The 21,303-nt window shown below is 38.5% G+C and overlaps 1 pseudogene; it reads right to left on the bottom strand.

Annotated features, from left to right (window-relative positions):
- LOC122447275 overlaps positions 1-21,303 on the bottom strand; it is a 76,105-nt pseudogene that overhangs the window by 9,094 nt on the left and 45,708 nt on the right.

The raw sequence follows: 21,303 nt of genomic DNA, 5'->3' as shown, positions 1-21,303 counted from the left end.
ATAAAAGTATTCTCCCTTTGCCCTGTGGGAAGTTGCTCATGTTTTGCCATGATTGCACATTGCAAATAGCTATTCCCTGCTGATCCTGGATAAACCCATCTTTGCTAAAGAAGTATCTGACAATCTTTTTGTTTATGTAAACATTTGATGGCTTATGCAGGGACTAGAGATGATCTCATTAGGCTCCTGGAATGGTGAGCAGGCAACGGCAATACTACAATTGAACCCATTGTGTTCACTGCTTTTCTTGCCAATCCTAGAGTTTGAAGCTATGTCTCCCTTCTGGATTCAAACTCATAACCTCTTTGCCTTTTAAGTTCTTCAGGCTTTATTTGGGATCTCCCTTAAGGTTTTATTCTTTATAGTTAAGGTCTTGTTCTGTTTGGAAGTAGTCGTTTGCCATTTTGGTCTGAATTAGAGATCAACCTGTTTCCACAAGTGCTGGCTGGGCTGCCATTGACAAATTCCTTTAGAAATAGCAGCTGCTTTATTGAAACCATGTCAGTTTAGCCTTGGCCTATTCATTTGCAACAGGGGCTGTTCTCTGGAAAATAGGTGAAAAGTCTTTTACCTGGCTGCCCCAGGACCAAGCTGTGTCCTTAGAACTGTCTGATAGTAGCTCACAGATTATTTGAGCTGCAGGATGTTTGAGTCGTAAGATGTTGAACTGAGCTGTTTGAACTTCATGCAAATTATTCTTTTGCTCCAGAGGAAAATTCATGAAAAATGGGATCCCAGTTACCTAAATATTTCTTAGATAACTATAAGGACTCTGGATGATTTTATGTTTAAAGATTTCTAACTTAAAGGACATACCAGATCTTTTGGAATGTCAATGGCTGTTATGGAGAACTTTTGATATCCACAAACTTAATTTTCTTGAAACAAAATTGCAATACAATAGCTCAAAATTTTACAAAACTTGGTGGAATGCTTATTTTGTTTGGCATTTTGAGGCTTCCCAACTTCATCAAGAGCATAAAATCACCACATTGCAAAATAAAAATAAATAAATAGATGAACTGATCCAAATAAACAATTGTAGAAAGATAAAATTGTTCACAAAAACTCAAGCTCTTCTTCCTTGCCTTCTCTTCCTCAGGCTCCACCTCTGAACCCATCATGTCTCTGTGTTGGCTCCTCATGGCCAGACTGCGGCTCCAGCTCCAGCTTCCTTATTCCCTTCTGAACCACCTGCACCTCAACTCTACACTTAGTCCCCCTTCATAATTTGCTCGTTAAATTTCTAGTTTTCCCTCAAACTTGGCACACATTCTTTTCCCCTGAACTTGTCATAGCCAGTCCTTTTAAAATTAAGATTGAGGATCTAGAGTATAAATATTTAATTTCTTATATTCTCTGGTCTAAAGCTGAACTGTGAGCCATAGTGAAGCTGTTTTCCAAAGCAACCAAGTTTCCTCACAGATTTGGTGAAGAAGAATTTAATAGTTATTCAAACATTTTACCTTGTTTCTCTGACATATGTCAGCAAGTTCATATGCTTGTCAGTGAAGGCCTGGGCCAACGTTGGATAAATAATACTAATTGAGAAAATCTTGAAAAATGACTAGAATCACAACAAGAAGGCCAGCCAGCCTGCTAACTTATTATATGATGAGGCTTGGGAAATTGCTGGGCACTTTACTGAGTAATTGCTAGGACTTTAACAAAACCTGTTGCTTAGAACAAATGTCAGACTCTTACATAAAAATCTGGCTCACCTGTGCATGATTATTGCAATTGACTTCAGGATCTTTTTTTTTTTTTTTAAATCACATCAAGAGGCTTGAGGGATCTCAGTTCTCTGACAAAAAAATTGAATCTGGCAATGAAAGCCCAGAATCTAACCGCTAGGCAACCAAGGAACTCTCAATGTCAGAAAATTTTTAGAGAAAATTCTGGTCTTCCTTCGGATGTTTATCCCATTGAATAGTTTTTTAAGTTTATGCTTTTTAATTGACTAAATCAGGACTTTTCCCTTCTAGTAAAAAGAACCAAGATGAAATTGGAAGCTATGACCATACTAGATTTAGATAATCTGGAAAATCACCCCTTAGCACACTTACAGTTCAGTTCTATCACTCAGTTGTGTCCAACTCTTTGTGACCCCATGGGCTGCAGCACGCCAGGCTCCCCTGTCCATCACCAGCTCCCAGAACTTGCTCAAACTCATGGCCATCGAGTCAGTATTGCACACTTAAGAGTCATCTGTAAGGAGGATCACCAAAATTTGTAGTCTTCAACTCCACCAACTGAAGGCCCCAAATAAAATTAAAACTCTTCTAATTTATGCTATTATTGCAAAGGCATTGGGTAAAAAAAAAAAAATAGTTACACATGTAAGTGCTCCAGGTAACTTTAACTTTCTGATCAGCCTTTCCAAGGTTTTCTGAACTCTCAATGGCAGGGTTCCAAGAAACTACAGAAACTCTTCTCAATTCTTCTTTTAATCAGCTTGAAGAAACATTTCTCCAGATTGGGGGCAAGTCTCTTCCAGCCTTAACTGAAACCAGATCACACTCTCGCTGTTCAACCCCACTGATATTAAGCAGGCCCTGACTCAGAACACTAAAAGAGTTCAAATAGTAGAGATCTCTAATGAACCCCAAGAGGCTCCTTTCTCTGAAGCCATTTCATTTTGTTAAGGCTCTTCAAGACATCCCTACTTTTTTCTCCTCAGTTTCTCCACCTCCATTCATTTATTATACTGTGACACTGGAGTTGCAAAGAATCAGACACAATTTAGTGACTGAACAACAACAACAAATCACACAGCAGTCCCAGGCCAGAATCTCTTTGTACCACAAGAGGAAAATAATTTAGAAACTGAGAATAGTGATCAAAGAAAATCATCAGGTGAATTAAATAACCTGATATCTTTCATTCATTCTGTCTCCTAACGTGCCAAAACTGATCCTGAGACACTGATCAATTTTCCCAACTGAATCAGTACCACTCTCACTTTTCCTATGAAAAGTTTCCAATGCTGCTGCTGCTGCTGCTAAGTCGCTTCAGTCGTGTCTGACTCTGTGTGACCCCAGAGGTGGCAGCCCACCAGGCTCCCCCATCTCTGGGATTCTCCAGGCAAGAACACTGGAGTGGGTTGCCAATAGATATTGATAACTTCACAATGCACATCCCATAAAGATTTAAAGAGATCTCTCAACATATTTTCTCAAAATGAGCCTGTGCTCTATAAGTAAAGAAGGCCTTCATGATATAAAGATACAATAAAAGATTATAATGATCAAAGTCTCACTATTCCTTTCACTAGCCCATGTAACATACCTTCCCTAGTGGCCCAGTGGTAAGAATCTGCCTGCCAGTACAGGAGACACAAGAGATGTAGGTTCGATCCCTAAGTTGGGAAGATTCCCTGGAGAAGAAATGACCACTCACTCCAGTATCCTTGCCTGGGAAATCCCATGGACAGAGAATCCTGGCAGGTTACAGTCCGTGGGGTCACAAATAGTCGGACATGACTTAGTGACTGAACAACAACAATAACCTATTTAACACTCCCATTTTACCAGTGAGAAAACCTACAAGCCAAGGGTGAGAGTTAAACCAAGACCAGCAGTCAGAAAACATTGTTTTCCCTTGACACTTTGTTGTTCTTAACCATCACACACTATTAATATCCGCTTTCACAGGAAGCAAACTCTTTACTGTCATTGAGTTATGCAGTCCATTCTTTAATATTTAGTGCATAAAGCTAACCAATTTTCTGCCTTCACTTGGAAAAACAGTTTACCATGAGAGTAATACCTCTGAGTTTGCTGAGAATCCTTCTTAATTTCTCCCAAACTCTGAAGACTGATATAAACTTTACTAAAGGCTATGCTCTGTTGCATTGTATCAATGATTTGCTTTTTTAGCGCTCCTCCTCACAGGAAAACAGCAACTTACTAATGCTTATAGCCTTAAAGGGATGTAAGTTTGGCAAAGAAAAATTACAGGTTTTTCAAACCCAGGTTTGATATTTAGGGCATATGATGTCAGAAAAAAAGGCTATACCTAGATTCAGATAGATATCACAGTATACTAAATTTCCTAAAACCCAAACTAAGTGCCAACTGTGAGGTTTTCTTGGGCTCTGAATTACTGCCAAAATTGTGTTCCAAATACCTGTCTTATGTCCAAATCTGTCTCTACATTTTATTCAATGTCATTCAATAATGACAACCATAACTCAGTTTTATGGGAAGAACTGGACAAAAACAACTGTCTTCAAGGCCTTAAAGAAGAGTCTGATGAACCCTGCTGCTCTTGAGCTTCCCTGAAGCCTCAGATGGTAAAGAATCTGCATGCAGTGCAGGAGACCTGAGTTCTATCCCTGGGTCAGGAAGATCTCCTGGAGAAGGGAATGACAACCCATTCCAGTATTCTTGCCTGGAAAATTCCATGGACAGAGGAACCTGGCGGGCTCCACTCCCTGGGGTCACAAAGAGTCTGACTCAACCGTGTGACTAAGAACACAGCTGCCCTTAGGCAGCCCAATTATCAGATTCCCTTTCCTTCTGTGAAGAAGAAAGGAATGCCCTTTGGGTACTCCCCCAAAATTATGGAGGTCATTATTACCCCATAATTTATTAAGGCAATAACTGGACCCTGTGAAGTAGAGATAACATCACTGCCTTTTACCTGTTACTGCTATTGCCCTGTTGCTTAAGACCATTGAGAAAATCACTGTGGGACCCACTTTAACAATTTTTTTTTTTAACTTCATGCAGTAGAAGCTCTACTGAATTCTCATCAAACTCCACCTTTCTTAGTCAGCTGCCCCACCTCCTATAAGTCCTTTTGTTAACTGCCCCTCACATAACTCTCTTATATGGTAATAACTTGAACCTGACTACTCTTTCTGTCAACTGACTGATTGCTCATGTCTGATTAAGGCTGACAGCTCATCTCCTGTTGTCTCCTAAATGATCTACATGAAATTCCATTGGATATAATTTACTTCTCATAGTTCACTGACGGTTATTAATTAAAAGTGGCAATAGCAAGTATCATGTTGGGTATGTTATTACAACTTTTTTTGAAACTGTTGAGGCTACATTTTTAGCTTTGGCTACTTCAGCCCAACAGGTAGGTTTGAAGTACACAGGTTTGTACTTCAGCCAAGGGCAAAACTAGCAATATTTATACGTGATTTTGAGTCGCTCATGATTCTGAAATCTTCTGTAAGCAACACATGACTTCCTTACTTCCAATGGAAATAAGATTAAAATAGTTCCTATATTCAGGAATTACTGGATACAACACCATACCTTCTGCTTTAGCTATTGTTAAGATTTTAGGCCATTATAAACTTGACTCTCTGGAAGGTAAGGGAACTCATATTGCTAATATTTCTGTGAAGAATAGTGCACTTAAGAAAACCAACAGCAACTAAACCACAATCATGGTACAAAGGCTATTTCCTCAAGTGATAATTAGAAAAACTTGCCAGTAAAACCCAACAATAGGCCTTAGAATAGGGAAAAAAAAAAGTTTGGAAGTTTAGCAATTGTTGGTTTAATGAAAAGAGAAAGCTCTAGTTTGTACCAAATAACAACTCAGTCCTATCAGAGATCTCAAAATTTCCACTTCTCACCACTATGCCTGCATTAAACCATTGATCTACTAAGAAAATGATAACATACAAAAATCAATATTGGTGGGGAAACATTAAGAAAACTTCAAATTTGCCTACCATTCTTGTATCACTTGTCCAAAGTACAACCTAAGAAAGCTTATTCATACTCCTCCCACAGTTTTAAACTGCCTAATGGACCATTTCAAGCTTGACAATAGATTTATTTTTATTTATTTATTTTTTTTATTAGTTGGAGGCTAATTACTTCACAACATTTCAGTGGGTTTTGTCATACATTGATATGAATCAGCCATAGATTTACACGTATTCCCCATCCCGATCCCCCCTCCCACCCCCCTCTCCACCCGATTCCTCTGGGTCTTCCCAGTGCACCAGGCCCGAGCACTTGTCTCATGCATCCCACCTGGGCTGGTGATCTGTTTCACCATAGATAGTATACATGCTGTTCTTTTGAAATATCCCACCCTCACATTCTCCCACAGAGTTCAAAAGTCTGTTCTGTATTTCTGTGTCTCTTTTTCTGTTTTGCATATAGGGTTATCGTTACCATCTTTCTAAATTCCATATATATGTGTTAGTATGCTGTAATGTTCTTTATCTTTCTGGCTTACTTCACTCTGTATAAGGGGCTCCAGTTTCATCCATCTCATTAGGACTGGTTCAAATGAATTCTTTTTAACGGCTGAGTAATATTCCATGGTGTATATGTACCACAGCTTCCTTATCCATTCATCTGCTGATGGGCATCTAGGTTGCTTCCATGTCCTGGCTATTATAAACAGTGCTGCGATGAACATTGGGGTGCACGTGTCTCTTTCAGATCTGGTTTCCTCAGTGTGTATGCCCAGAAGTGGGATTGCTGGGTCATATGGCAGTTCTATTTCCAGTTTTTTAAGAAATCTCCACACTGTTTTCCATAGTGGCTGTACTAGTTTGCATTCCCACCAACAGTGTAAGAGGGTTCCCTTTTCTCCACACCCTCTCCAGCATTTATTGCTTGTAGACTTTTGGAAAGCAGCCATCCTGACTGGCGTGTAATGGTACCTCATTGTGGTTTTGATTTGCATTTCTCTGATAATGAGTGATGTGGAGCATCTTTTCATGTGTTTGTTAGCCATCTGTATGTCTTCTTTGGAGAAATGTCTGTTTAGTTCTTTGGCCCATTTTTTGATTGGGTCATTTATTTTTCTGGAATTGAGCTTCAGGAGTTGCTTGTATATTTTTGAGATTAACCCTTTGTCTGTTTCTTCATTTGCTATTATTTTCTCCCAATCTGAGGGCTGTCTTTTCACCTTACTTATAGTTTCCTTTGTAGTGCAAAAGCTTTTAAGTTTCATTAGGTCCCATTTGTTTAGTTTTGCTTTTATTTCCAATATTCTGGAAGGTGGGTCATAGGACAATAGATTTAATACAGCTTCCTCTGTCTAGTTGAGGTAAATATTTCAGTCACGTTCTATGTTTTCACACTGGACTGAAGTCTTTCTTTGCAGATAGGCTACTGCCTCTTCTGTGGCTAAAGTTCTTTTGAAAAAGTTTATTCATACCTAGGGCACTCCTCTTGAATTTCATAGTGATTGAGAAAACCATTGTACTGAACAATATTTCAACAAGTTTGTGCTGTTTGGTTTGTTTCACCACAACTTCACTGTGCTTACTACCCTTGATCTTCTGGGTTAGTCAAACTAACAGCCTTATTAAAGCTGTATTAGCAAAATTCATAGAGGCTTTCCAAATAGTTTGAACAAAACTTTTGCTGTTGATTCTTCTAAATCTCAGATCCACACCTTCTGGAGCCCCTAAATTCTTACCCTGTAAGAGAGTTACAGGGCATCCAATATGTTTGCCTCCTACTTCTTGAGAAGATAAAAGAAGAGATATTCCAATATTGTAAAAGCCTAACTACTGTCATTAAAAATGTCCATAATGTTTCTATTTTGCACTCTCAAGACTAAAACTTTCAGCATCTCACCCTGCAACTGGAGATTTTGCTATTAGAAAAGACACCTCCAGGAAAATCCTTTCCAATCTCTATGGAAAGAGCCCTAAACTCTACTGCTAGCAACTGTTGCTCAGCTAAACTCCAGGGAATAGACTTAGATTTATGTGACATCTCTAAAGAGAGCATCAAACCTGAGGGCAAGATTTCCCCAAATTGAAACACATGACATATGATGAGACAGTTTTCCCAAGGTATCCAGACCAGCCCTATTGGAAATGTGTCACCTATCTTTCATGATGACAGAATGGTTCAGATAATCTCCAATGTCTCTGATTTTGATAATATATGGACTTCAAATAAAACAGGGCTGAGAGTTTTCCCTCTTACTTCTTCTTGTGACTCCAATGTGTTTCCAATCTGTGCACTTGCCCTCTAACATGAGACACTACATGCAAGGAAGGCCTTTTCTGGCCTTGAGGGACAGAAAGTCATGGAAAGCTGATCAGCCATGTTTTCAAATTAATATCTCTATCAGAAGGAGGTCATGTTAAAAAACAAAACAAAACAGGAATTTCAGTTACATAGTGTTGGGAGGAAAGAAGAGAGAGTTCCCATGCCCTTTAATGGTAGTCCAGTAGGAAGAAAAAGACTTCTGTTCTTTCCTGGCAAAAATTCAACCAATGACAGGTTTTGGACTCTTTATCACAGCCCTCCCAAACTTTTTTTTGTTTTTCCCCTCCTTAGTAGCATGCTTTTTCCCTCACTCTGGCAGAACTTGCATGTGGCTGTTATGGTTGCACAATGTGAATTGCAATTCTCTGCTAATCCCAAATAAACCCATCTTTGCTGGGAAAATATTCAGCAGTCTGTTTTCTAAGTCAATAATCATTATTACAAAACTCATTTCTCTTAGTGGCTTTTTATTTCCATTATCTCTGAGAACTTTAATTTCTCTTTCTATTTGCTCATGTACTTCAGTATGTGTTTAAAATGATTTTCTTTGGACCCAAGTTAAAAGTAATTTCTGCATCACAAAGAAGCCAATAACGACATTGTAGTTTATAAAGAATGGGCTTTGGGGGTGATATTACCAGTAAAGGACCAACCTGCCAATGCTGGAGACGTGAGAGACATGAGTTTGATCCCTGGGTCAGGGATATCCCCTGGAGCAGAGCATGACAGCCCACTCTAGTATTCTTGCCTGGAAAATTCCATGGACAGAGGTGCTTGGCAGGCTACAGTCCATAGAGTGGCAAAGAGTCAGACATGACCAAAGTTACTCAACATGCATGGAGTTCATAAAGAATGCTATTAAACTATTTGTTTTACTGTTTATCACTTTCTAAATAATATCTTTCTTTTTTTTTTTTTTTTTTCCTTTTTTCTTGAAGTATAGTTGATTTACAATGTTGTGTCAACCTCTGTTGTGCAGCAAAATGATTCAGTCATACACATGGAAGGATTCTTTTTTAAATATTCTTTTCCTTTATAGCTTGTCATAGGATATTGAGTATAGTTCCCTGTGCTATGCATTAGGACTTTGTCATTCTAGTTGAGATCTTATAGGCTGTGTATTATGAGTCATTTTGAACTCTATTCAGATACTAGTTGAGAGAGCTCTTTCCACCTTCTAATTAGATTCTGTTGATCACTTAATACACTTCATCACATTAATATCTTTTAAATTGCTCTCTGGTGTTTCCCTTGTGCAATTTAGCCTTTCTTAAAATTAACCAAAATTTTCACTTTCTTTTCATTTTTTGTCTCCTAGGAAACTACGTGAAAATGTCATCCTGGCTGGAAAGAGTTCAAATATTTATATTGGCATGTGTTTATCCTCATAGCAGAAGGCTTTGTTTGTTTTTGTTAATTGAACTGTATTCTGAATTATTTTGTTATGACTTGTAGTATGTTAATGTTTTTGAAAAGTCTACAATATACCTAAAGAGTTGTGGTGGATAGTTTTCATATTTTTTCTTGAGTTATCTTTTCAACTGTAAAGTTTTCACTTCATAAAGGAATAGTTAACTTTCAATGACAATTTGAGACAACCCATTTTCTGACTAGCAAAGAGCAGTTGCCACTAACATTATTGATATTTTTACTCTGCTGATATATTATTGAAGATGCAGCCTCTGTCTAACCTATGAAAAATGAATGCTACTTTTTTCTGATTTCTTTTTTCCTTCCCTCAATTTTTCTTTGGCATATTGCTTAGTTTTCTTAATCTTAATCATGCAGTCTGATGGGTGGTAGCCAAATTCCTGAGAAACTAAATTTTCCTTTTTATTTGTTTTTTTCAATCCCTACACTCCAGGGCAGAAATCCACCCAAAGGGAGCTTCAGAGTAGGCTTTGAGCTGAAGTAGGAAAGGGTAAATCTCCCCTCTGGGTTAGGATATGCCTCCAGACAATATATTTTCTTAACATCTGTAGGTTTTACTGATGAGATAAGGAAGAGCTTCTCCCAAGAGTCAAGAGGCAGAAAAAACACTCTGAGAGGATCAGCTTCTATCATTCTGATTGACAGAGTGGGGAGGTTTAAACCTGCAGTCTGCAAGGCTATGATTGAAATCTTAGTAAATAATGGACAGAGGCCTTTTTTGTTATTTTAAGAATTTTCCCCATTCTCTTTTCTGGTGCAATTGTAACAGAATGTGCTGAACTCCACATTGAATTTCTGAGACTTTGAAATTTTAATCTTTCCATCAACTCGCAGTGGAATCCCAAACAAGCCTAGTATCTCAGTTCATTACCTTTGTTTCCTTAACAATTGGCTGAAATGACAAATTAGGGAAAGTAAACACACTAGGTTGAAAACACGCATTATTTAGCATAGCCATTTCGGTAAAAAATAGTGTTATAGAATTATCTTATATGAACACAAAGAATTATCTTTTGGCAGAATTCAATAATATCCTAATTTGACTGAAATAATCAAAAAGAATAGTAAACATATGAAGAAAAATGTAAAATAGAAACTTCAGTAAGAAAACTCCTTTTGTAAATAAAAAGTGTGGATGACGTGGAGGTGAAAAAGTGGGATATAAGTGAAGGCATTCAAATTTCATGACTATAACTTATTCCTGGCAATGTGCTAAATATTTTCACATGTGCCATTTTGTTCAATTTTCAAAAATATGTTATGTAATTGATAAGTATTTAAGGGTGGACAAACAAACCTCAACACAGGCTAATGCTTCGTAAGAAACAAGAAAGGCACAACTGCTTTTAGGAAATGATTCTGCTGTATACATAAATTATGTTTTCATTGAGTGGGAAGGGGGATGTTCTACATAGAGCAAAGAGAAAGAAAAGGTCACAAAGGGCTAACTATTGAGTAACTGAGTCAGTCAGTTTAGTTAGGAGCTATGAAGATAGATGAATTCATCGTTAGTTTAGATAAAAAGCTGTTCCAATTATTGCAACCATGGGAAGGACAATTTTCAAGTTTTGAAGAAAAGTTGTTTGTTATAGATAGACACCAAATAGTAATACATATCTTAAACAAGACCTCTAGCAAATTGGAATTAGTTAATTTACCCAACATATTGCAATTGCTGTGTGGAAAAAGACTGCATATAGAAGAAAGTTGCCCTAGATTTCAGACAATGTTTTTCTCATTTTTTTTTTTTTTTCTTTTACTATATGGGAGGAAGTAGCTAATCTGGAACAACTGAAAGAGATAAAGTTTTAGCTTCTATAAAATAGCATTATCTTCGAGGGGCCTTAAAATTTTGGCTTTAAATTTGGCCTTAAAATTCCGTGCATTAAATTCTGAGAGTTTTATCTTGGGGGTCCTCCATTTTTAGGCACATCCCTCACAAGGTGAATTAGAAGAGCTATTCACATGGCCACATATTTTTAAAACAGTTTGAACTTATTGGATAGGAGGTTTACATTCAGGTTTAGGCAGAATGACAACTATATGATTTAGATCACCAAAAGCATATTTGTCTGTTTTGTTGTTGTTGTTTAAAAAATATACACATTTGGGATCTGCAGTGTGATATCAGTAAGGTAGCTCAGTGAGAGACACCAGACTCCATTCCTACAAGAAGACAAAAAATTAGACAACAATAAAATTAGGTTAACAATTAGATCCACAAGCAAAATTAGCTCTAGGAGAACCTTGGAATCCATAAGAAATTTCAACAACACAATGGAACAAAAACTTGAGGATAAACACACTGGAGAAGGGAGAATGGTTTTGTTTTGCTAGCATAATCATTTGACTTGAAGAGGGAACTTCCCTGCTAAAAATGATACATCTCACACACAAAAAGAGTCTGACAATTTTCCCAGACTTTGGAAGCATCACACAAATTTTACCCCACCCACAGACCAGCAAAGCTGAGACTATAAAGACAGCTAGGACAAGGAGAAAAAGATAGACTATCAGTGCCAACCATGCAGCAAAAGTCACTGTAACATTCAGTGACCTGCCTCAGGCATTTTGGATCCATTGCTGATTTCAACATCCTTCCCCTCACAGGAGATACCTTACAATTTGACTTTCAGAAATTCCACGCTATAGACATATTTAGAAGTCCATAAATATCACCACCATGAATAGATTCTTTCCTGTGTGTTTTTGTCTATAATTTCTATCATTTCTCTGCAAATATCTAAAAATTAGCATAAAGACAGACTCATTGGATAGCAGAAGAAAGTATGTATGGTTTTTATAATATGCATAAAACATAAAAGCTAGATAGCATATCATTAACTACTGTAATAATATAGAAGACAATATGTTTTGCAAAAACCCCTATTGCAATTCAACAAAAACATTCTCAGCCATTTCTTAAAAACATATACCTGTACCTTAGGTAATTTGTATAGCCAGTATAAAGCAGAAAGCAGCAAATTCTAAATGAAGTATGACTGTTGCAATTAGACAACATTTATAAACAACTGCTACAGGATAAAGATATTTAAGGGATTAAAAAGAAAGAAATGGAAAAATGCATCTCAAAGCAAAGAAAAAAATTTTTTTTGAATATTGAAGATATTGATGTGTTCATGAACATATTGATAGGACCTTTATTAACAAAGAACCTTTTAGACCTCTTACATTTATTCTTAAGTCTCCATGAATTCTACATATCTAACTTCATATTAGAGAGGAATGTACTGAACTAGGGGGCTTCCTGGGTGACACTAGTGGTGAAGAACCTGCCTGCCAATGCAGGAGACAGAAGAGATGCAGGTCCAACCCCTGAGTCGGGAATGTAAGGTACAGTTCCAGCAAGGCAGAAAAGGAAAGATGACCTCAACAGAAGTAGGTTACCTTTATTCAGGCAAGGAGGGGCAACAGTCGGCCTAACGACCAGGCTGAGCGCCGAAAGGGATCAGGGAGGCTTCATACTTATAGGGAGGTTTGTGGAAGCGATAAGGGAAGCGTCAATCAGGCGGGATATTTTGAGTATTCTTTTGTTGAGATGACACTTGTAGTTGGGCAGGGGGTGATAAGTCTTTTGGGCGGGTGTAGGGGGTGGTAGGTTTTTGGACAGGGGGTGATAAGTTTCAGATAGATGCAGCTGGCCTGGAGCATCAGGATGGAACTAAAGTTATGCTTTGTTTCCTCCAAAGTTAGATGATTCAGCAAGGGGCCTTTGAGACTGTTGTTCTCTTTTCTAGGCCCAAAAGACTCCTTCAGGGAAGATGCCCTGGAGGTGGGCATGACAACCCACTCCAGTGTACTCGCGTGGAGAATCCCCTGGACAAAGGAGCCTGATAGGTTATAGTTCACATGATTGCTAAGAGTCAGACACAACTGAAGTCGCTTAATACTGATGTACATACTGCACTAGAGAGGAAATTGCCCTAGTTTGTATAACTAGTAAATAGTGAAGATTTCAACCAGTGTTTTTAATCCACTATTCTGCTGAAAACTGAGGCTGTGCTCCTTCGATTATGTGGTAGAGATGATGGTGACCTCCTCCAAGAGTGGTTATGGCAGACACCTTGCCTCCCAGGATTGCTGCTGCCCATGCTCCCGTCCGTGTGGCAGACCCCTGCTGACCCACGCCTCCGCAGGAGACCCTCAAACACTCACAGGAAGGTTTGGCTCCGTCTCTCCTTTCACTGTTTGTTGGTGCACCCAAGGTTTTGCTTGTGCCCTCCAAGGGTCTCTGGTGAGTATAAGGTTGATTTTAAGAATTATTGTGCACCTTCTAACATCTTCTTATAGCTTCTCCTCTGTCCTTGGATGTGGTGCACTTTTTTTTTTCTTTTTTGGTGGGCCAAATTCAGACTTAAACTGAAGAAAGTGGGGAAAACGACTAGACCATTCACATATGACTTAAAGCAAATCCCTTATGATTATACAGTGGAAGTGAGAAACAGATTCAAGGGACTAGATTTGATAGAGTGCCTGATGAACTATCAACGGAGGTTCATGGCATTGTACAGGAGACAGGGAGCAAGACCATCACCAAGAAAAAGAAATGAAAAAAAAAGCAAAATGGCTGTCTGAGGAGGCCTTACAAATAGCTGTGAAAAGAAGAGAAACAAAAAGCAAAGGAGAAAAGGAAAGATACACCCATTTGAATGCAGAGTTCCAAAGAATAGCCAGGAGAGATAAGAAAACCTTCCTCAGTGATCAGTCCAAAGAAATAGAGGGAAATAATAGAATGGGAAAGACTAGAGATCTCTTCAAGAAAATTAGAGATACCAAGGGAACATGTCATGCAAAAATGGGCTCAATAAAAGACAGAAATAGTATGGACCTAACAGAAGCAGAAGATATTAAGAAGAAATAGCAAGAATACACAGAAGAACTGTACAAAAAAGATCCTCACGACCCAGAAAATCACGATGGTGTGATCGCTCATCTAGAGCCAGACATCCTGGAATGTGAAGTCAAGTGGGCCTTAGGAAGCATCACTATGAACAAAGCTAGTGGAGGTGATGGAATCCCAGTTGAGCTAATTCAAATCCTAAAAGATGATGCTGTGAAAGTGCTGCACTCAGTATGCCAACAAATCTGGAAAACTCAGCAGTGGCCACAGGACTGGAAAAGGTCAGTTTTCATTCCAATCCCAAAGAAAGGCAATGCCAAAAAATGCTCAAACTACTGCACAATTGCACTCATTTGACATGCTAGAACTGGACATGGAACAACACACAGGTTCCGAACAGGAAAAGGAGTACATCAAGGCTGTATATTGTCACCCTGCTTATTTAACTTATATGCTGAGTACATCATGAGAAATGCTGGACTGGATGTAGCATGAGCTGGAATCAAGATTGCCAGGAGAAATATCAATAACCTCAGATATGCAGATGACACCAGCCTTATGGCAGAAAGTAAAGAAGAACTAAAGAGCCTCTTGATGAAAGCCAAAGAGGAAAGTGAAAAATTTGGCTTAAAGCTCAACATTCAGAAAACTAAGATCATGGCATCTGGTCCCATTACTTCATGGGAAATAGATGGGGAAACAGTGGCTGACTTTATTTCTGGGCTCCAAAATAATTGTAGATGGTGACTGCAGCCTTGAATTTTAAGTGGCCACAAGACTGGAAAAGGTTAGTTTTCATCCCAGTTCCAAAGAACGGCAATGCCAAAGAATGCTCAAATTACCACACAATTGCACACATCTCACACGCTAGTAAGGTAATGCTCAAAATTCTCCAAGCCAGACTTCAGCAATACATGAACCATGAACTTCCAGATGGTCAAACTGGTTTTAGAAAAGGCAGAGGAACCAGAGATCAAATTGCCAACATCTGCTGGATCATCGAAAAAGCAAGAGAGTTCCAGAAGAACATCTATTTCTGCTTTATTGACTGCCAAAGCCTTCAACTGTGTGGATCACAATAAACTGTGGAAAATTCTGAAAGAGTTGGGAATACCAGACCACCTGACCTGCCTCTTGAGAAACCTATATGCAGGTCAGGAAGCAACAGTTAGAACTGGACATGGAAAAACAGACTGGTTCCAAATAGGAAAAGGAGTATGTCAAGGTTATATATTGTCACCCTGTTTGCTTAACTTATATGTAGATTACATCATGAGAAACGCTGGGCTGGAAGAAGCACAAGCTGGAATCAAGATTGCCGGGAGAAATATCAATAATGTCAGATATGCAGATGACACCACCCTTATGGCAGAAAGTGAAGAGGAACTAAAAAGCCTCTTAATGAAAATGAAAGAGGAGAGTGAAAAGGTTGGCTTAAAGCTTAACATTCAGAAAACTAAGATCATCTGGTCCCATCACTTCATGGGAAATAGATGGGGAGACAGTGGAAACAGTGTCAAACTTTATTTTTTGGGCTCCAAAATCACTGCAGATGGTGAATGCAGCTATGAAATTAAAAGACACTTATTCCTAGGAAGGAAAGTTATGACCAACCTAGATAGCATATTAAAAAGCAGAGACATTACTTTGCCAACTAAGGTCCGTCTAGTCAAGGCTGTGGTTTATCCAATAGTCATATATGGATGTGAGAGTTGGACTGTGAAGAAAGCTGAGCACCAAAAAATTGATGCTTTTGAACTGTGGTGTTGGAGAAGACTCTTGAGAGTCCCTTGGACTGCAAGGAGATCCAACCAGTCCATCCTAAAGGAGATCAGTCTTGGGTGTTCATTGGAAAGACTGATGCTGAAGCTGAAACTCCAATACTTTGGCAACCTCATGCAAAGAGTTGACTCATTGGAAAAGAGCCTGAGGGATTTGGGGCAGGAGGAGATGGGGAACGACAGAGGATGAGATGGCTGGATGGCATCACTGACTCAATGGACATGAGTTTGAGCAAACTTCAGGAGTTGGTGATGGACAGGGAGGTCTGTCGTTCTGCAATTCATGGGGTCTCAAAGAGTCGGACACGACTGAGCAATTGAACTGAACTGAACTGAAAGCCTTTGACTGTGGATCACAACAAACTGGAAAATTCTTCAAGAGATGGGAATACCAGACCCCTTTACCTACCTCCTGAGAAACTTGTTTGCAGGTCAGGAAGCAACAGTTAGAACCGGACATAGAACAATGGACTGGTTCAAAATTAGGAAAGGAGCATGACAAGGTTGTATATTGCCACCTGGCTGATTTGACTCATATCCAGAAAATATCATGTGAAATGCCAGGCTGGATGAATCTCACTCTGGAATCAATTGCTAGGAGAAATATCAATAACCTCATATATGCAGTTGACACCATCATAATGGCAGAAAGTGAAGAGGAACAATAGAGCCTCCTGATGCAGGTGAAAGAGGAGAGTCAAAATGCTGGCTTAAAACTCACCAATCAAATGCAAAGATCATGCATCCAGTCCCACCACTTCATGGCAAATAGATGGCAAAAAATAGAAACAGTGACAGATTTTATTTTCTTGGGCTCTAAACTCACTGCGGATGGTAACTTAAGCCATGAAATTAAAAGATGTTGCTCTTTGGAAGAAAACCTATGATGAACCTAGTGTATTAAAAGGCAGTGTCATGACTTTGCTGACAAAAGTCTGGATAGTCAAAGCAATAGTTTTATTAATTTGCTTATTTTCCAGTAGTCATATGTGGGTGTGAGAGCTGGACAATAAAGAAGACTGAACACCAAAGAAATGCTGCTTTTGAACTGTATTCCTATAGAAGATTCTTGAGAGTCCCTTGGACAGCAAGGAGACCAAACCGATCAATCCTAATGGAAATGTACCCTGAATATTTATTGGAAGGACTAGTGCTGAAGCTCCGATATTTTGGCCACCTGATGTGAAGAGCTGACTCACTGGAAAAGACTAATGCTGGGAAAGATTGAGGGCAGGATGAAAAGGGAGCAACAGAGAATGAGATGGTTGGATGGCATCACTGACTCGATTGGACACAAGTTTGAGCAAACTCCAAGAGATAGTGAAGGACAAAGAAGCCTGGCCTGCTGCAAAGAATCAGACATGATTTAGCATTGAATGAAACCAACAACCAGGAGAAGTCATGTGCAGGTCCCAAAGGGCAAGGGAATGAGGATATTTTTCTAAAGGGGAAGAGGAGTGTGGGAGGGCTAGAATAAACAGTGTGTGGCATTTCATTGAATCTGGTTTTTTTTTGGCCAGGGTAGAAGACTTTTGCTTCTTCCTGTTGGGTTTTGCTATTGTCACAAGGCATGAGATGTCCCCTTTCCTGTCTTTCAACTATAGTTCATTGAGTTTTCTACTCATTAATTTTTATAATATAGAAAGACATTTGAAATATCACATCGGTGAAAAACTCTCATAGGAATTTGTACATATAGCATCAATCTTTACCAGAAGTAGGTAGGTAAGTTTCCCAACAAAAGGTATTGACAACTCCCGTACAGATTCTGTAACAAAAAATATGGAACCGAGATTAGAGTATAAACTGAAAAAAAAAAAAAAGCAAAATGTACATACAATCTGGACCAAAATAGCAGTAATTTCCTTATATGTTTTTGGTTGAAGGAGTCCTCAATCCCTTATTATGAACTATCACTTGTTACTAAGAGAATTTACCTGAGAGTTTTACTGTTTGACTTTTCCTTTCATAACCATGTAACTCTCATTGCATTTGATTGTTTTTCAGTTATTCATTTCATTGTCTTATCAATGTTCCAATTAACTATGAAGCAACTAATAAGCAGGTGGCAGATTCTCAGCCAGTGTTATCTTTACATTCTCTATTCCTGTTGACTCAATAGGACCCAATGATGCAACATGTACACCGAAGCTAACAAAATATAAATTGGGCACTTGCAAGTGTCCAATTTTGTGCCTTTTTTTCTTTTAAAAATAGATTTTTTTTAATGGAGGTAATAAGTTTTTTCTTAAATAATACAGCACAATAACTGATGCCTTTTCTCCATCATACCACATACCCACTAAATCACAATATTCAAAAGTTTCTCCTTCATTCATAAATGTTTCATTTTCTGATATTTTAATATTTTCACTAGTCTCAAGTTAACCAAAGTGTTTACCACTCTTAACTCTTCTCAGCATCACCAAAGCCATATCCTTAACTAAAAGATACATAGCAAATAATTTTGTTAAGGTCTCCTTTCCTGGTTCCAGCACCCGATTTATTCTGCCATTTTTCATAGAATAAATAAAAACTCGTGAAAGAATCATTCAGTGTTCCATTGCCTTATTTCTAAACTTGTTTTCCAAATTGCTCCCTTTGTTTAGCTTAAACATTCATATTGGGTAATTAACATATGTTATATAGAATGTGCCCCCTCTGTATAATGTAACCAATTTTTAAATTTTATTTTTAAGATATTTCTAATTGCAATCTGGAGAATAGATTAGAGAAAAGAAACACTGAGAGCAGGGAAACTATTTATAAGACAGGGAACAGGGATTGACTAAAGTGGAACTGTCAGGTAAAGGTAACAACGAAGACAGTGAGGTAGCTAAACCTCAAATTCACATTATCTTCATTATTCCTTTTTCTTCTGAATGAATGTTTTTATTTTATATTTGCTTGACTTTCTAAATATTAACTACTATGTTTTTGTTTTTGTTTTTTTTCACAGTCTTCAAAGCAATTGTAAAACTCTTGGCTGACATATAAGGCATACACATGATATAACAGCATTTGCCTTCCAATCTATACTCATCGATGTCCAGGTCCACTGGACTGAAGATATCCTACCATGTTCAGAATACAAAGATTATACACTTTTTTCTTGCTTTATTAGGTTTTTGTTTATTTATGTTTGTCTTCTTTTAGTGCCACGTAACTCCAGCAACTTTTTGAGAAAAAATAATACAAAAGTAACATTCTTGAGCATTTACATTCATGGAAATACTTTCTTCTATCCTCATACTTGAAGGAGAGTGAGACCTGGGACCCTTTGCTCCAGTGCTGCAATGCTTGTACCCGATCAAACCTTTGCTCCAGCTGCAAAATACAAAGAAACTATAAAAATACTACATTTATGTTCATTGGGGGCAAATCTGGCCAACATATCCAAAAAGATGAAAAAACACAACTGCCACTTCCAAAAAGGCAGGAGCAAAAACAAAACGTTGAGAGCAAAAGCAGGGCACTGTGCCTGTCCCCAGCACTCAATAACCCCAGAGCAGTGGACAGTGCTCCTAAGCCAGCCTTCAGTCCTGACCCCTGGGCACACCCCGACCCTCTCCCCGTCTCAGGAGCAAGACCGTGCCCCGCTCAGCCAGTGAGAAAGCAATGGGAACTTTTTGTTCTCATTTCCCCCTGCTTCAGCAAGGGTCCCAATAAAGCCTTGCCTGAATCTCTTGTCTGGCCTCTATTCATTTCTATTGATTGGAGAAGGCCAAGCGCTCTGGTTGGTGTCAGATAATATGGGAAGCTTAACAACTATTATATTGGAAAATAAATGTTCTTTAGATTTTAAAGCGTTATTCACCTTCCAACTTTCAGGATTGGTTTGCTATATTAACACCCATATTTAATATACATATATATATATACATATATATATATATATATTCTCTCAGCATAAAACTAACCCTCTTGATGTTTGGCAGAAGCCAACTCAATATTATAAAGCAATTATCCTTCAATTAAAAATAAATAAATTTAATTAAAAAAAACACTAACTCTTTTTTTTTCTCCCTATGCTGTGGTTAGTCATTCAGTGGTGTCTGACTCTTTGCGGACCCGTGGACTGCAGCCCTCCAGGCTCCTCTGTCCTTGGGGATTCTCCAGGCAAGAATACTGGAATGAGTTGCCATGCCCTCCTCCAGGGGATCTTCCCCACCTAGGGATCAAACCCAGATATCCCGCATTGCAGGAGGATTCTTTATCATCTGAGCTACCAGGAAAGCCCATTTATTGCTCTCTGGAAACTTTTAAGGTCACTAATTTTTCTCAGGTGTTTCAAAATTTTATGGCCATTTTACCTTAGTATGGGTAATTTTCAGATTATTTGCCCAAGAACTCAAACTAATTGGTCATTCTATGTCCCTCTGTTCTGTGACAATTTCTTGAATCATTTATTTCAGAATTTTCTCCTGACCCTGCTTTCAATTTCCCTAGAAGTCTTATTAGTAAAAGTGTCAAGTTTCCAGGATTGATCTTCATGTTTTCTTATAGCTTCTTTCTTATTATTTTTACATCACCATTTATTTTATTCTACTTTCTCAATGATTCCCCAAAATGTCTTACACTATTTATAGTCATGTAATTTTAACTCCTAAAAAAATCACCTTCCCGTGTTTTGCTTGATTCTTCATCATTGTTCTAGCTTTAAAACTTAGAGGAGATCCTTCTGTCCCCTTTACTGTCTCTGTTCCTTTTGCAGTTATTTTTATTTGGTGCACTTTTCCTCAGATGTGTGACAATTTGCTGTGTTTCATAATACACTATGTGGAGTGAATAAGCACTCTGGAAACTCTGTGAGCCTGGGTGGGCATTGTAAATGAAAGACATTTAATGTAAAAAGACTGGATGGGGACCTCCAAACATCAATGCTTGTAAATATTTCTCTCCATCTGTCATTGTCACCAGAAAAGAATGCAGCTTCCTCTTTGCCTTGAGGATATAAGCCTACACAGGCTAATGCCCTGGAAGCTGAGATGACAACAGGCTGCCTTTGTGGTAGCCTGCTTTTAATGTATAAAATTTGGCTTCATCTCTCCACCTCAAATGAGCTCCCCCATGCTGGCTTCACTGCATTCTGGAAGCCCCAGTTCACAGTCTTTCAGACTTAACGTTTCAGGAGTTTAAACATCTGCTTTCTCCAAGGTGGACTCAGGCAGGGTGGGTTTTCAACAGATCCTTCCTTTTTGGCCTCCCCTCACGTGTACACTCTGGAGTTCTTACT

This window comes from Cervus canadensis, chromosome 9 (genome assembly GCF_019320065.1).
Source record: "Cervus canadensis isolate Bull #8, Minnesota chromosome 9, ASM1932006v1, whole genome shotgun sequence".
NCBI classification, from domain to species: domain Eukaryota; kingdom Metazoa; phylum Chordata; class Mammalia; order Artiodactyla; family Cervidae; genus Cervus; species Cervus canadensis.
Note: the sequence above shows the minus strand (reverse complement) of the source record. Positions and strands in the feature narration are given on the sequence as shown.